Genomic DNA, 9,812 nt, shown 5'->3' on the forward strand with positions numbered 1-9,812 from the left:
CAACACAATACATTACAAGACAACACATTACGTTACAATACAGACTCTGCAGCTCACCTGGAGTCCTCCGCACCAGCTCTTCCACATTGGCTGGAACGCCCCTCACATGATGTCACGGTCACATGGTACACTAAGTGTACCACGTGCCCATAACCAGGAAGTGCTGGCTTCACGGCACAGAAAATTTATTTAATCGGCCTGCTGTACAGCAACGGGGGCCCCATGGGCCCCCCAGGCTTAGGAGCCCGGTCGCGACTGCGACCGCTGCGACCCCTATAGCTACGTTACTGCTCAGGACCTTCTTCAAGGCTTGAAAAAGGTCCTGTGTGGACTGAAACTTATTTTTCTTTCACATGGATGAATGAACCACTTTCTATATTTCGACAATTTTTTTTGGAGTGCTGCGATTTATTCGTGTTTGTATATATACATACATATATATATATATATATATATATATATAGCAGACATAGAATGGCGACAGCACGCTGCGACACTAATGCCACCTAAACCACTAAATATAAATAAATATGCACTAAAGCTAAATCTACTTACAAATAGGGAGGTTCTTAGTGCACATTTTGATCAAAAAGTGTTAGCCCACCTGCCACGACAAGGCGACCTCTGTAAGGTGGGAACCTACGCTGCACATACACCCAGAACTGGGACTAAGCCTACATATATATCTGGGGATGGTAGGATCCAGCATTGAACTGATTAAAATCACCCAGGGCACAATGGGAGGAGTGCAAGAACAACAAGTGGAGGCAGTCACTAACCCCACATATATGGATCCCATAAACACAACAAAAATTGTTGTTCTTGCACTCCTCCCATTCTGCCCTGGGTGATTTTAATCAGTTCAATGCTGGATCCTACCATCCCCAGGTATATATGTAGGCTTACAGAGGTCGCCTTGTCGTGGCCGGTGGGCTAACACTTTTTGATCAAAATGTGCACTAAGAACCTCCCTATTTGTAAGTAGATTTAGCTTTAGTGCATATTTATTTATATTTAGTGGTTTAGGTGGCATTAGTGTCGCAGGGTGCTGTCGCCATTCTATGTCTGCTGTATATCTGCAGTCATAGGTGTTCTTGCACCTGCATACATTTTGTATCATTTAGTTGGAATGTGCTGTTCAAATTTTTGTTGTGTTTATATATATATATATATATATATATATATATATATATATACATATATATTATATACATACATGGCTTGTAGCCCAATGTCATGCAAAAGCCTTCTGATGATTTGTGTCGACACTGGTTGCCGCCTTAGGCTTGGTATGTGACGTCCAATTTCACTTGAAGTACAGATTGGATCACTATGCACCATCCTTCCAATCAGACGATCCGTCCGTGCAGAATTTCGCCTCCGCGCACCTCTTGCTGTCATTCCCGTTTGTTGTTGTTCTCCCAACCTCCGAGACACACAACACTGAACAGTGCTGACATCTCAGCCTAGGCGCGTATTAATCTGCAAGAGAGATAAACCAAGGTCTCTCAGTTCAAGGGTTATGTACCCCTCGGTTTGCGACAAGTGGCGATAACTGGCAAGTTGACGAACAGGAGGCATCGCACAATCATCCCACACCACTTGATCCGATTTTTGAGGTTTCATGTGACTATAAAGAACTTTGCTTTTAATCTGGCTTTTATGCCCCTCCCACATGTCACAGTCTGGAGCTCGGTGCGTGAATATGTGATCATTTGCAGATCTTAGAGACACCTGCGACTTCCTTGATTTGCATAACCTTACGGCTTGCCCTTATTTGTGTTGCAATTTCTATGTTGAGGAGTGTATATTGATTATCAGAAGTGCGCGTTATCGCACATGGCACCTTAGGGATAATGCTGGTAATCGGTATTGCTGTGCATGTAATTCCATTTTATTTGGCCAAAATAAGAAATTCGCAATAAAAATCACAAATTGTCCTTATGCTTGAAAAAAATAGATTGTATTTGTAAACCATATTGCCCAGCCCTAACAGGGTAATGTCACCGTAAATGTAGACTGCACATATCCTAGTAGGACCGCCCACTGGACTCTTTAGGCCACAGCGAGCAGGGATTTAAATGAATAAATTACGGGTTATTCTCAACCTTTTTGCACAAAACTTTGTCAATCTGCTCAGCTTCTCCTGCTCTGTAGGGTATTGTCACCCAGGATGTATTTGCTGACAAAATTTCCGCAGCAGATGCGACCCAGAGTCCACACGAAATCGTGTTTATTTTGGTGCATATTGTCAGCCATATTTACTGCTAGGGAAAACAGCGGGGGGTAGACTGTACTCACCTCCCCCTGCTCCTCCGGCTGGTCTTTGCGCAGTCGTCCCTCTGTGATGACGATTTGTCCCATGTCATTGCTGCAGCCTGATTGTCTGCAGCGTTCACATGGGACGAAACGTCATCACAGGAGGCTGTCTGCAAAGTTAGAGTCTCTGCAGCCAGGGGAGCAAAGACTCATCGCTATGGGTGGTGCGCCAGGGAACCTTTTTTTTTTTATTTTAAGGTGGAAAAAGTGTTTTTTGTTAGGGGGAGTTCACACAGAGTTTTTTGACACGTTTTTTGATGTGGAAACCGCGCCGCAAAACACGCCAAAAAACGGCCGAAAATGCCTCCCATTGATTTCAATGGGAGGCGGAGGCGTTTTTTCCTGCGAGCGGAAAAACCGGCTCTCGGGAAAGAGAAGGGACATGCCCTATCTTCGGGCGTTTACTTCTCTGACCTTCCATTGAAATCAATGGGAGGCAGAGAAAGCGTATTTTGCTGCGTTTTATGCCCGCGGCGCTCAATGGCCGCGAGTGAAAAACGCAGCGAAAAAAGGCACAAAAATCGGTGTGCAGACAGAGGAAAATCTGCCTCTAAATTCCAAACAGAATTTTGAGGCAGATTTTCCTCCTGCAAAAAACTCTGTGTGAACCCAGGCTAAGGGCTTATTTACACGAACGCTGCGCATCTCGGACGTGAAAAACTGCAGTTTTTCATGTCCGAGGTGCATCCGTGCTCAGCGCTGCGGGACGCGATGTCACGCATCCCCCATAGTTGAGAGTCTATGGAGGGATGCGTCATGCGCGAAAAGAACGGACATGTCCTATTTTCGCACAGACCCTTCAACGGCTGTGTGAACGGCCACATTGAATTACAAAGGTCCGTGGTATGGCCGGGCTTTTATCACGCTCGTGTAAATAAGACCCTAGGGTTTTCTTGGTACATGCGTTTATTTATTTATTGTGGGTACGCTGCATTCCACAGCAAAAACTGCAACAATTAGAATTAGTTGCAGATTTTCACTTCCCCAATGGGAAAAATCTGCAAAAAATACGCAGCCATTCCGCAGCATAAATTAACATGTTACGGAGTTAAAAATCTGCACCGTAGGTCAATTTCTGGAGATGTGGATGATATTTGTTAAAATCTCATCCACTTTGCTGCTACTGTCATTTGCTGCGTATATGTTGCCCACAAATTTGGATGGGAAATTTGCAGCAATTCTGCTTCATGTAAACGTAGCCTAACATGGTGCCTTCAGGTAGGACAGCATGTTCAACGTGACAGTTTCCCTTTAACAGGGTCTACCGGGAGAAATCTAGTTAGGCTGGTGGGGTCATGAGGCTGGCCGCCTGGTGCCCCCATCCCTACTTTCAATTGTATCTACGTCCTCAAGACACAAATACACTTAAAGAGGCTCTGTCACCAGATTTTGCAACCCCTATCTCCTATTGCAGCAGATCGGCGCTGCAATGTAGATAAGAGTAACGTTTTGTTTTTTTAAAACGAGCATTTTTGGCCAAGTTATGACCATTTTTATATTTATGCAAATGAGGCTTTCTAAAGTACAACTGGGCGTGTTTAAAGTTAAAGTACAACTGGGCGTGTATTGTGTATGTACATCGGGGCGTTTTTACTTCTTTTACTAGCTGGGCGTTGTGAATGGAAGTGTATGATGCTGACGAATCAGCATCATCCACTTCTCTTCGTTACCACCCAGCTTCTGGCAGTGCACAGACACAGCGTGTTCTCGAGAGATCACGCTGTGACGTCACTCACTTCCTGCCCCAGGTCCTGCATCGTGTCGGACGAGCGAGGACACATCGGCACCAGAGGCTACAGATGATTCTGCAGCAGCATCGGCGTTTGCAGGTAAGTCGATGTAGCTACTTACCTGCAAACGCTGATGCTGCTGCAGAATCAACTGTAACCTCTGGTGCCGATGTGTCCTCACTCATCCGACACGATGCAGGAAGTGAGTGACGTCACAGCGTGATCTCTCGAGAACACGCTGTGTGTCTGTGCACTGCCAGAAGCTGGGTGGTAACGAAGAGAAGTGGATGATGCTGACTCGTCAGCATCATACACTTCTATTCACAACGCCCAGCTAGTAAAAGAAGTAAAAACACCCAGATGTAACGAACACAATACACGCCCAGTTGTACTTTAACTTTAAACACGCCCAGTTGTACTTTAGAAAGCCTCATTTGCATAAATATAAAAATGGTCATAACTTGGCCAAAAATGCTCGTTTAAAAAAAAACAAAATACGTTACTCTTATCTACATTGCAGCGCATATCTGCTGCAATAGGAGATAGGGGTTGCAAAATCTGGTGACAGAGCCTCTTTAAGTACGGGCCGTAATTACGGGCCCATAGACTTCAATTGGCCACAGGTACCTTCCCGTTTGCGTACGGGAAGGTGCCCGGTCTGTTGAAAAATATAAAACATGTCCCATTTCAGGCCGTAATTGCAGCATAGGCAGACCCATAGAGGTCTATGGGGCTCCCGTAATACGGGTGGCTACGTGTGTGCACCCGTAATTACAGGAGCGTTGCTAGGCGACGTCAGGGGATTTCAAATTTTGAATAAAGAGAAGCAGAAAAAATGGCGTCTGAGCGATCGTGTAACATAATTTACAGCCCCCTTTTTTTACGGGTCCGTAAATACGGGTGGAATACGGATGAAAACGGACCCGTATTTACAGGGAACCTCCCACTTTTTGTACGGATCCGTATATACGGATGGAATACGGATGCAATACTGATCGTATTTATAGACACCCTTCCGTATATACTGATGAAATATGGATGCCTACTGATCTGTATTTACGGACGGTATTTTGGGGTAGATGAAAATACTGTCGTGTGCATGGGGCCTTAGGGCTTACAGAATGTGGTGACACAAATCATTTTTTTTTCTAATAAATAGTTTTTTCCTTGTAAAAGAAGTAAAACATTAAGAAAACAATATAAATGTCATATCACCGTAATCATATTGACCAGCAGAATAAAGTTAAATTATTGTTTTTGACGCACGGTGAAAGACGTAAAAACTAAACCCAAAAGAAAATGGAGGAATCACATTTTTTTACAATTCCAACCCACAAAGAAATGTTTTTTCTGTTTCCCAGTACATTATATGGTACTTTAAACAGTACCCAGTAGAAACTACAACTCATCCCGCAAAAAATAAGCCCTCATACCACTCCATTGATGGAAAAATAAAAAAGTTATGGCTCAAAGAAGGCTGGGAGTGAAAAACAAAGGAGGAGGGAGACGCCGGCTTTGAGGTGAGAGATGCTGGCGGCCGCCAGGGGATGTAGGAAGGCGGTGGTCGGCGCCCGTCAGCGTTACTGTGCCTTATTTAAAGCACCAACATGCTGGCCTTAGTGACAGTTATAATGGTTATTTTTCTATCTGCTTTAGATAGTATCTACCTGTGCCTTCTTTTTTAACCATTTTTTTTGTCCCATTTTTACTCTTTTGGATTATTCTCTGTAACGCATACCTGACACTGCAACATTGCAATTGAAAATCCTGGATTGTCTGACTAACCTCCTGAGCTGTACAACGTACCCAACCCTGCTACATCGTCCTCCTGGACACCAGAACTGTGCTACATACCCAACTCTGCTATATCGCCGTTGCTGATTATTTATAACGTGAGTTCTTCTCTTCCCTGGAACTTGTTATTTGACTGTTGGCTGTTTGCCTTAACAATCGTATCTCCACCCTCCAATCATTTGTCCTGGTTACCATTCCATTGATGATGTCTAGAGCATCAACCTGCCTATCTAAGACTTTGTTCACATCTGCTCTAGGGTCCCGTTCCATGGGAATGGGACCCTGACTGACACAAACAGAAACCAAAGGCTTGATTAAAATGGTGACGGATCCGGTGCCAATGGTCTCTGTTGTGCAAGGGTTCCGTCGTTTTGACAGAATCAATAGCGTAATCGACTACGCTATCGATTCCGTAAAAAGATGGAACCCTTGCACAACTGAGACAAACGGAAACCATTGGCACCAGATCCATCACCATTGAAATCATTTGGTTACCGTTTGTGTCAGTCAGGGTCTCGTTCCGACAGAAAGCTCCAAAGGAACGGAACCCTAGCGCAGATATGAACAAATCCTAATGCAATGAAGTCTTCAGGCTAGCTGAAGACATGGGAAAGGACGGTGTTATAGATGAATTGTGCCACCTGGTCGGTTCTTTCTCTGGGTATGGTAACAAATACAGGCTGTAATTTGGAATCAATTCAAGATAAGTCAAGAAAAGTTACTCAAATTTTCAGAGAGATGAATCCTTTCTGTAAACTGTTAGACCCCTGTATGGTGCGGGCGACTGACTGTCGTGCACTAGATGGCACAAAGACAGGAGGTAGTTGCGAACTTCAAACTTTTATTCTCAGACTGCCGCCAACGGTGTACTACAATTAGACATGGCACAGACAAGCTAAGGTGGCTGGCTTGCTGTAGACACGTCACAGAAAGGGCCAAGTGCACCCCTCCTTGATGCAGGCATTGGTCTGACTAAAGGCCTATTAGGCTACAAAATGGCTGTTCACCTATCTGGCTGTTCGTGGGATAGCTCCTGCACCCACGCACATCTGTTCACACGTACGTACACCACACAATGGCAAGACACAGGCCTCAAGCCACCACTCCCCCTTCAGGACCTCTGCCACAGGCCTAGCTGTCAGCGCTGACGTCCACAGCAGCTTTGTTTCTCTACTCGCTTTCCTTACAGTACCAGAGCCCATGTCACACCAACTTCTTCCCGACACTGTACCTGGTTTGCTGGGCCAACTGAAGTTTTACACTAGACGCGCCGCCCCATGCTACGCCGTCGTTGCCCCCTGCAAAGAGCGACAAGCTCAACCAAAATGGTGTTCGGGCGGTACATACCGGCACCAACCAATTTATAAAGACAGCAAGCCAATGACCATCTGCCTTACCAGTTATTATACAAAAATGATAGCGCAGCATATCAATATAATATGTACAAAGGCAGCTCAAATATATAATGCCCTGTAGAGCAAGATCGCGCAACAGCAGTCCAAAGTATGTTTGCAAACAGAAAAGCACCACATGCTTTTCTGTTTACAAACATCCAAACAGAGTGTCATAATGATGGCAATCACGCAATGATGAAAATCACGCAGCCACGCATCATATGTGATGACACACGGAGCTGTTAAGTGCCTTTTGCGCACGCAAAACGCAGCGTTTTTTGAGTGCACAAAAAGGCACACGCTCGTGTAAATCCGCCCTAATACAGTGTTATCCGCTTTCCCACACACGGGAGCCGGTGCATCTGCAGGTTCCAAAACACATATTTGGTACGTTCCTAAATTGGGGAACACTAATTAAAGTGTACCTAACTTTTCAGGGGACTTTTCAGAATAAGCGGTGATATGTTTGTGTACATAACACTATTTATAGCCATTTTATGACTTATATTCTGTATTTTTCAGCTGCATCTCTAATTCTCAGTTGTCTCTGCGCTAATGTGCGGAGCCTGACGTCTATCATGTCTTCTATACACTGCACACAGGGAAGAGGAGAATCCTGATCTCCTATCTATTTATATCACATATATATTATTTATTATTATACTGGCTCAGCATTACAGACAGGGAGCCTACTCATTTCTGGGGGCCTGTTTTATGACCCTAGCAATGATCCTGACAGAGGGAAAGATATAGAAACACTTGGCGACCAATCAGATTCCAACTTCTATTTTTTTTTAGAAAATAGACAATTACTAAAATGAAAACTGGCCCCCTAGTTAGTTGCTATAGGCCTCAGGATAAAAACCAGTGAATAAAGAAAGTGGAACTGTTTTCTGTAGAAGCAGAGTTCAGCTTTCACTTTAAGGTTATGTTCACACGCAGAATCAAAAACGGCTGATAATTATGGAGCTGTTTTCAAAGAAAAGAAAAGACGTTTTTTTCAGGCGTTTTTTGGAGCTGTTTTTGGAGCAGTTTTTCTATTGACACAATGAAAAACAGCTCCAAAAATCGCTCAAGAAGTGACATGCTACTTCTTTTTATGGGGCGATTTTTTACGCGCCGTTTTGTCTTCTGAATTCAATAGGCAGATGTTTGTAGGCGTTCAGCTACCGGTGTTTCAGGCGTATGTCAGAGCGTTTACTCCCCGAAATACGCCTGAAAACATAGCGTATGAACATACCCTAAGGCTACATGCACATGCACAAAAGCCGCAGCAATACGCAGGAAATTCGCAGCTGAAAACTGCACCTAATCGTGCATTTTTTGGTGCGTTTTTTACGTTTTGATAAGTTTTTCGGCACGTTTTCATGCTGCGGGTTTTCGTACAATTTTTCACAGCACTAGACTGTTACAATTCGCAAGCGGAAATGCAAGATAAATTGACATGCTGCTGACTTTAAAATACGCACTGCAGGTCAATTTCCGTCTTGAAAAATACTGCAGCGTGTACATGAGATTTCCTGGAATCTCATTGACTATGCTGGTACTGTATTAGGCTACATTCAGACGAAGGTAGCCAACCTCGGACGTAAAAACTGCAGTTTTTCACATCTGAGGTGCACCCGTGCGGGACGCGTTATCATGCATCCCCCATAGACATGTCCTATTATTTCACTGTCGTGTGAAAAGAGCTATTGAAGTACATGAGTCTGTGTGACAGACCGTTTTTTAACAGCCATCACACGGACTACATATACGGACTACATAAACGCTCGCCTGAATGAGCCCTTAGGCTGAGTTCACACGGTGTGGATACGCTGCGGAAAAGCACGCAGCGTATCCACCCTGTGCGCCGCAGGGAATTTTGGGCGAAAAACCACACCATACTAAGGAGTGGATGTGATTGGCTGCAGCGGCGGTCACACGGGATGAAGCATCATCCCAGGAGGATGGCTGGCTAAGTGCTGCAGTTTTCCGCAGCGGACATTGCGGGCGAAAAATGGACCACAGTTTGGTGGGTTTTTTTTGCCCAAAATTCCCTGCGGCACACAGGGCGGATAAGCTGTGTGTTTTTACGCTCTGACGTAATCCAGGCTGGCCTCTAGGGATGACGTTTCCTCCCATGTCACCACCGCTACAGCCTGTGATTGGCTGCAGCAGTCACATGAGATGAAACGTCATCCCAGGAGGCCGGCATGGAGGAAGAAACACAGACTCCTGGTTAAGTATAAGATAAAAAATTTTATGAGTTGCGTTTTATGCGGCGGAATCGCTGCAAAAAAACAGCAACAACTGCTATTTTTACCACCCCATTGAATTCAATGGAGAAAACCCTCAACAAATAAGCAGTGTTTACGCAAATACAATTGACATGCTGCGGTCAATTTCTGCAGGTCAATTTCTGAGCAGTTTTTTCACTCGTGTGGATTTGTTTTATCTCATCCACTTTGCTGCTATTATATTTGCTGCAAATTTTCTGCAACAAATTCTGTTGCGGAAAATCCACAGTATTTACGCAACGTGTAAACTGACCCTTAGGCCCCATGCACACGACCGTGCCCGCAATTACGGCCCG

Source organism: Rhinoderma darwinii, chromosome 5 (genome assembly GCF_050947455.1).
Source record: "Rhinoderma darwinii isolate aRhiDar2 chromosome 5, aRhiDar2.hap1, whole genome shotgun sequence".
Classification (NCBI taxonomy): Eukaryota; Metazoa; Chordata; class Amphibia; order Anura; family Rhinodermatidae; genus Rhinoderma; species Rhinoderma darwinii.